This window comes from Strongylocentrotus purpuratus, unplaced genomic scaffold, assembly GCF_000002235.5.
Source record: "Strongylocentrotus purpuratus isolate Spur 01 unplaced genomic scaffold, Spur_5.0 spur5_scaffold_2, whole genome shotgun sequence".
NCBI lineage: Eukaryota > Metazoa > Echinodermata > Echinoidea > Camarodonta > Strongylocentrotidae > Strongylocentrotus > Strongylocentrotus purpuratus.
In genome coordinates, this window is record NW_022145605.1 from 11463468 (window position 1) to 11472569 (window position 9102).

Consider the following 9102-nt stretch of genomic DNA (forward strand, 5'->3'; position numbering starts at 1 on the left):
CACCGAATCCTTTGCTTTTTCTCATAATCAAATCAAACGTCTAAGCTTTTCGCGCTGCGCGCGGGAAGAGGGGAAACTGAATTTAGACAAGAAATATGATTCGAAAACGGTACAACGAATCATCTGCTTTCTCTAATAATTTAAGGAAACGTCAAAGCTTCCGCGCTTCGCGCTAACGGGGGAAACTGAATTCAGACAATTAGGGCTTATTAAGAGTCGAAAACGGTACAACGAATCGTCTTCTTTCTCTAATATTTTAATGAAACGTCAAAACTCCCGGGCTTCGCGCGGAATGGGGAAACTTCATTCAGACAAGGATTAAGAGTCGAGCACGGTTCAACGAATCGTCTACTTTCTCTAATAATTTAATGAAACGTGAAAACTTCCGCGCTTCGCGCGGGAAGGGGAGAACTGAATTCAGTCAAGGTTTAAGATTCGAGAACAGTACACCGCATCGTCTGCTTTTTCTCATAATTTAATGAAACGTCAAAGCTTCCGCGCTCTGCGCGGGAGGGGAAGAACCTGAATTCAGACATGGATTAACAGTCGAGAACGGTACAATAAATCGTCTTCTTTTCCTAATAATTTAAGGAAACGTCTAAGCTTTTCGCGCTTCGCGCGGAAAGGGTGAAACTGAATTCAGACAATTAGGGCTTATTTAGAATCGAAACGGTACAACGAATCGTTTGCTTTCTCTAATAATTTAAGGAAACGTCAAAGCTTCCGCGCTTCGCGCTAAAGGGGGAAACTGAATTCAGACAATTAGGGATTATTAAGACAAGGATTAGGAGTCGAGCTCGGTTCAACGAATCGTCTACTTTCTCTAATAATTTAATGAAACGCGAAAACTTCCGCGCATCGCGCGGGAGGGGGAGAACTGAATTCAGATAAGGATTTAGAGTCGAGAACGGTACACCGAATCCTTTGCTTTTTCTCATAATCAAATCAAACGTCTAAGCTTTTCGCGCTGCGCGCGGGAAGAGGGGAAACTGAATTTAGACAAGAAATATGATTCGAAAACGGTACAACGAATCATCTGCTTTCTCTAATAATTTAAGGAAACGTCAAAGCTTCCGCGCTTCGCGCTAACGGGGGAAACTGAATTCAGACAATTAGGGCTTATTAAGAGTCGAAAACGGTACAACGAATCGTCTTCTTTCTCTAATATTTTAATGAAACGTCAAAACTCCTGGGCTTCGCGCGGGATGGGGAAACTTCATTCAGACAAGGATTAAGAGTCGAGCACGGTTCAACGAATCGTCTACTTTCTCTAATAATTTAATGAAACGTGAAAACTTCCGCGCTTCGCGCGGAAAGGGGAGAACTGAATTCAGTCAAGGTTTAAGATTCGAGAACAGTACACCGCATCGTCTGCTTTTTCTCATAATTTAATGAAACGTCAAAGCTTCCGCGCTCTGCGCGGGAGGGGAAGAACTTGAATTCAGACAAGGATTAACAGTCGAGAACGGTACAATAAATCGTCTTCTTTTCCTAATAATTTAAGGAAACGTCTTAGCTTCCCGCGCGAAAGGCCTATCACCCACACCCCCTAATGAGCGCGCTCTTTAAGTGATTCGCTTGATTACTACCGCCCCTCCCTAAAATAAGATCCTAGCTCCGCGCCTGCATTAAAATATATAGCTATGATGCTGAATAAGTTGACGAAAAAATTCGTATATTTATGTCGTCGAGGAAAATGACCATTTGCGCATCCGCAAGTACTATAGATAGTCCATATGAAAAACAATTTAGCCTTCGGCCCCGGGTTTATAGGGTTAAATTTGTAGATATTGGGACATTCAATTTTTTCGGTAATTGGTGGCTAGTTTTGTCGGTAATCGTTGGCCTCTACACCCCCCACTGAAAAAGGTCTAGCGACGCCCCTGCTTGTAGGTGCCCTTTTTCTCCAGAAAGTGCCCTTTTGCGTTGGTCCCCCCCCCCCACTTTGGAAGTCGATCCGCCGCCCCTTATCTGACACAAAAGGCAATTTTACACTAAGTTTAAAATTGATCATTTATCCAGTCGAGTGATTCACTGTACCTTATTGAGGTAAAATAAATTATGATTGTTAATTTGATTCATTACTTTGTACAAGTTTAAATGTTAGCATAATTTTGTAGGCCAAAATAAAAAAATAAAAAAACGAATTACGTAAATCCGAGAAACATCTAAGCACAGAATAATAAAATGTCCAGATATAAAGACACTGTCATGAAAACTCACCTATCTGAGGCAGTAGAAGGAAAGCGACTGACATGCAAAGCCAAGCACTTGACATCATAGCTGAAGAATTTCGTGCCATTTCGACGTCGCTGCCTGATCAACAGTAAACTGCGGATCCTGTTTTACACCCAGAACAATCTTAACTCTCCTCGAAATAATGATCGAAGTGTGCTAATTTCTCTGTTCTTATAATGAATGATTCTTTGAAGCTCTACGATAACGTAGCAACAGCACAGAGTCGATATGGTTTCTATTGGCTATTAGGGTAAATTAATGTAAATTAATCGTCGAATCTATCCAATCCAAAATGAGGTCCGTCTTTTTAAGTGAATATCTGCATAACTTATCAGCTTGTTCGGAGACGTGATTGGATACGAGCTAGTTAATATGGTTAATTTTTACACAAGTCGAGATGTCAGGTAACCTGATGTAGAATATGAAATTCATTTTGAAGGTAATTCCGTTGTACCAGGCACTGATAAAAAGCAACGCTAACATGTGTTATTTGCTAGAAAGATCCCACTATTTCGCACGCACTTATGATCGAGAATGGTTCACAAAAATTTTGCTAAATGTTGAGTCCCATTGAAAGTCATTGGACGGAAGGAAGACATGTGGGCCATTGTTATTTGATGGACCTATTCCATCTCAGGCCACTTGGTCGGATGCACCAGTGTCCACGAAATTATTGCCATAAAGTTATTTGTTCACTTATTTTATAGGCTCTTTTTAACATTACTCCTATTTAAAATGTCAAATGAATAATGCATGTAATAATAATATTAGTTTACTGACAGCTTTTAATGGGTTATTTCTAATGACTTGACATAGGCGTTAAGGATTGTAAACCAGCCAAACTAATATACCAGGATTCGGCTTAGAGGAATTCAGAAAAGGTTCCAATTTTCGTTTTAAATAAATATTTTGTTTTTGAATATTAGTTTTGAATAGTAGTTTACTCTTTGGTGTACAGATGTAGGTCTAGCCGATGTTTAAGGGTTTGGGCCTAACCACCATGTTGCAAGTTTATTGTTGAACGCGAGCCATCTCTTTCTTCAAAATTTGGTTGAAAATTAAAAAAATAGTGAAAGGATCAGACAGCATATCTTGGGTCTCATTCAGCGTTATGGATTGATTATAATTATTGATACTGACACGTGTTCAAATATGACACCGTGGTGGGTTGTTATTATCAGTAAGGGACATACATGGGTCCTGCTACAGCACACTCATTCAGAACATGCTCAACAGTTTGAAATAATTGACCACATGGACACAGGTCAGAGTCTTTGAGACCCAGAGTTTCATGCTTGCTTCAAAGCGGCCTGCACCTGATCGTATAGGCGGTTCAGCTGAACTCAGCCCTTTTCAGGATTATATCTCATTACTTAATTATATTTATCTCATTATTCGTGATAAACTGATTTCCATACAATGAATAATAGGCCTAGGTAACGGATAACATAAATAAACATCATGATTCATGATTAATTATGATTGATGGCCAGTTAATTAGCAAAAGATTGCTTTTATCACAGGCAGCTGGCTGCAGTCGCATAGCTTTTCATGTTTGAAATAAAGATTGATAACAAACATGATAATAATAAATGAGTAATCTTTTGATAACAATTAGAGTAAACGGGGTGAACTAAGACGCGGGGGAAGTGGGATACTTCTGAAATTGTAATCATCCTTTTATAATTAAAAAAAATATATATACAAGTGTTCAACTATCAATGTTCAGAAATCCATTTTCAGCTATAATACGATTTCGTACGTTGGTTTAATATCAACTTTTGTTATCAGCGTTCACTGCCTAATGAATTACCAGTATACCAATTCATTGTTGTACTCTGGATATATAGGGCTGATATGACCAAATACTTTGAAATAATTTGTTTTGATTATGTAATTTTGTTTTCTAAAATTTATCAACCTTTCTACACTACTATCTATAAAGTGCATTGAGACTAAAATGAATATAATGCGCTTTATAAGAATATACTTATAATCATGATTATATTTGCATATGTCATGTTATCATTAATGAATTAGGGAAACGTGAAAGGAAAAAAGAGAAGAGATCCATCAATAAATTTTGCGAAACATGTAGGCCTATTAAAATCTTGAATCTACTGAGGTTAGCCACACATAAACCCTAGTTAGCCGTTGATTTATTGACATCATTTGAATGTGTTTAAATCTTGACAGGGTGCCCTAGGATAGGGGGCTCACGGGGTGTGACCCCTCCCCCTTCATTTTACCCACACTTGATTGTTGATGCCCACATAACAATACATACATGTATAGTGCTGGATAATTTGCTCACACTTTGATCATCTCACTTCTGTTAATATAAGCATGATAAAATTCGATCCACAGCTACCATTGAGAAAATTGAAAACATTGTTTTAAGATTTGTATGCCCTCCCCTCTTTCTCCCTTCCTAGCTGTCACGCTATTTCGCTCAAACTTTCCATTCCATTCTCTTTCTCTCCAAATCCATCCCTCCGTCCTTATAATTTATCAAACTCCATCGTTATCTCTCTCTCTATCTCTCTATCTCTCTCTCTCTCTCTCAGTCTCTGTTTTGATTACACAAATCTATAATGTGAGGCGCTTGTTGTGTGTCTGTATATCGGCAGGATCGGAGGAGTGTGTGAGTTATACATGCGGTTTGTGTGCGCTTGCATTGCTTGCTTGCATAAACGACTTTCGCGAAAGCGAGCATTTTTCACCTTGACATAATTTACCTCCCCCTCCCACTACATCTAACCCCATCCCCTACATGCAGTTATACAGTCTTCATGCACTAAAGGCTCTTTACTTTAGCCGATTTGACACAGCCTAACAAAATACTGACATTCTTAGGCTCTAGCTGCTCATGGCTTTAGGAATTGTGCTTTACTTGCAGACTAAGTATTCTGCGCTGTTTATTCCTCGTCTGTCTCTCTCTGTGTCTCTCTATATCAATCTCTCTGTGGAAAATGTATGGTCTGTTGTTTGCAGTTTTGAGAGTCGACAGATTTCGTTTTGAATTTCTTGAGATACTTTAATTATGTGTCTCTATGCCAGTGCCATAATTATGTCCTTAGCCAGCTTTTATTCGAAATTCAAAATAAATTTTGAATTTTTTCATTGAATCATGTTTAAAAATAAAGAAGAAAAATTCTAAATATTCTAAATATAACGTAGCCGTATACATGAATATAATTTCTTAGGTTCAAGGAAAATTACCCCCTGGAAATTCACACCCCGACTAATTACCAGTGGAACAAATAACCCACAAGGACAATTATCTCCAGAAAATTACCCCGAGGATATGTGTGCAGTGCATGTGCTTTCCAGCAGGATTAAGTTAATTTGTTATACTAATTGATTAAAAATCCTCATAATATACACAATTCCAATGCACTATACATAATCAACTTTTCCCAATTACTTGGATTTTTTCTGATCTCTGAATTTTAGTTCGTAAGAACCAATGACAATATGTGTAAATTACTATTCGCTTGGTTACTAAGATCATTCTTCCCTTATTCGTCTGTTTTGTATTGTTTGTTACTTTGTTTACGTTTCTGTGCACTCGATTTATAAAAAGGCAATACAAAAATGCTGGACATTTTGCTGTTGATGTTTTTTATTAGTTGATCCGTGGACCTAGTAGGTCCATGGTTGGTTGTAACTGTCACACTGTTCTCTATTCGATAAAAGGACAGTACATGACCTTCCACTCAAGCATTCACTTAATTGATTGGTAAAATGTGAATTATATATGAGAATATCCGCTGGTTACGAAAGGTGTTGTTTATCTATCAATCTTATTTCAATCTTCTTCATACAGGGTGACCCTTTCAATGTCAAGTTTTGATTTTCCAATGGGACCTGTCTGTACAATTACAAAACCTAAAAACGTTACATATAGAACATGATGAGATACAAACATTTAAAAAGGAATATAAAAAATAATATAAAAATAAATGGATATACTATAAATATGTATATGAATCAATTAATAAAAGTTGCAGTTCAGAATTAACTTTTTACATGGGCGATAGGGCGTTCACATGAGGGACCCTCAGTAGCGAAGGGATCTTTTGAAATAATAAGTTCTAGGTTATTTTTGTTATGAAGAGTTAAGTGGGAAGTGTGTCGCATGTCTCGAGCAAATGGAGATCTTTCTGGGAATAATAATTGTTTTCGGATACAAAGGAATGAGACCATTTTAGTTTTCATACATATCTGGACAAGTATGGTATCACGTGAATCTTTGACGAACTGATTACCAAGCAAATTCAGATGACTTCCAATTCTGAATTATGTAACTAACATAATTATTTCAAATTCAGGTAGTATCTCGTTTGTATGTGAAAATCAGTAGTAAACATTAAATAAAAATGCTGGTCACAGAAACCTTGAAAGCGGAAAAATACCTTTAATTTTGTAATGTTATGTTTCGTTAATACATGTATATATACAGATATTATGACTTACATTCGTTTTCATAAGATGATGATAATTAAAAAATAAGATATATTGCTATTTATTCGATTTAATTCATTCATTGTACACAGTACTATACATATACCATATAAACCAATAAGTTTAATATTGATGTTGCTATCGTTGGAACTGTAATATCCGTATTGTACTTGCATTACTGTTTAATTTGCCATCTATACAAACATATATAGTTATGAATATTATCCAGCAAGTTTTACTTAAAATGGATTAATATTAATATGCCAGTACTTAATTGATAGTGTTTCAGACTTGTTCAGCTAGTCTTTGATATTTGAATAGACATATTAGAGTGCTTTTTTAGCATTTTCATACATTTTGACAATTAGGCCAAAAAAACAAAAAACATGTTTAGCGTCCTGTTTTTTCGAAAAATAGGAAGGAAGAGGCCCTTTTTTTCTTTTTTTTTTCTTTCCAAATGGACGCTCAAAATGGCCGCTAGGTACATTTTCCCTGACATTCGGGCTATTTTTCAAGATGGCGGCAATTTTTTTTTAATTTATTTTTTTAATCAGAAATACATCCATTTTAGCAGTGTTTTTCATGTTTTTTTTCTTTAAAAAAAAAAAAAAAAAAATCAAAAAAAAATTCAAAAAAAAAAAAAAAATCAAAAAATCAACAACAAAAAATAGGAGGCGGCCCCCAAAAAGGAAGCGGGCGGGGACGCTAAACATGTTTGTTGTATTTATTTTTGCCATTTTGTATTTTAATATGCAATTTATAGCAACAGTATAGTGTACGAGTAAAATGTATTGTCATGTATGTTTTACAATGCTTTTATATAATATTATCGCTTTCAATTTAATTATTTTTTGTATGACATAATTTTGTCTTTCTGTAATGATTGCATTTTATAAAGAAAGTATTCAAATAAACAAGACTTAACAATATGACCACTATTTTGTCTTTTTTTTGTCTTACAATATTAAATATTCGTATTTTTTATGCTATAATTATAAACATATTTGGTTATCAAAATTTCAAACGGAATAATCATCCTTGGAGACGAAGTGTTATCATTTAGCTATTACTTTGTATAAAATGGCTGACTGCTCCCTGGAAAATAGGATGAGAAGGATTATCCCTTTCTGTCTCTCATTCGTCTATGTGTCATTTTCACAATTTCTCCTCTCTTTTTATAAAGGATAGAGTCCGATAGACTCGGTCTGCATCTCTCACACTCTGTCTCTCCATGAACTCTTGATTATTATATAATATATTGATTTATTTTACAGGTAACTATAAATGTTGAACAGCAAATTTACCAACAAATTCTGATTTTACAAAGTGTCATTAACTATAAATTCTAGCGTCACGTCATAAGTAGAAACGATATTTTTTCTCTTGATATTCTTGTCTCCGTAATCCAAGCTTTATGAGTACAAAACGTGACAAACACAAAAGTTACGGACCAAAAGTTAATTTTACAACAAAACAAAAAAATCAAATAGAACAAAGTACAAAGCAAGTTATCAGTCAATTTGAGGCATATGTATTTTTATTGCTCTATGATTTTCTTTCATACAAATTTTGCAAAATGTTGTCTAAATCATTACACTCAATCTGCATTCATCAATGATTGGGTTATACTACATACTTGTTCATTAAAATAGCCCCATTTTTTAATGCGCTAAAGATGGCTCAAAAGATGAAAAAATAATTGAAGGCGGAAAAAAGAAGAATGAAAAAAAGACTACAATTGTGAAACCTTTGTCGACTTAAGGAGCTCGAGAATTGAAGGAATTTCTTCCTATCGGATATACCCATTTACTTTCCAGGGTGGAGAGTGGCCGCAGAGTGTATATTAATGTATTATCAAAGGACATTAGTGTTGTGACATGGATTCGAATCCCGAACCTTGTACCCAATAGTCTAGAGACCTATTGACCAAACCGCGACACCTTGGCTTGCACTTGTCATGCTTATGGTAAAAAGTAATTAGTTTATCGAGCTCAATGGTCAATAATCACAGGCATTGGTCGACGTGAATGAAAATCTAATCAACTATTTTCATTTAGAGTAACAGAAATATATATTCTTGCCAGTTTTGATATCTGTTTTCGTAAGTCATAATCCATGACCCGACTAAATTTGGAATTATGAAATCAAAGTGAATGCAAACTTTTGGTAGAACGGCGAGGATTCATTTGACAAGCTACAATAGGTAGTAATGAAACAGAGTGACAATGAAAATGAGAAGAAGAAAAAAGAAACAGAGAAAACGCTAGCGGAAAAAAAAATAAAGCTCGGCTACATTTGCTGGAAGACCGATTTCGTTTTCAATACAAGACAATTCTTAGGGTATGAATCGAAACTAGGGGTAGTTTTCATTAAAGTAAATGCTTTCGTCATGTTTTA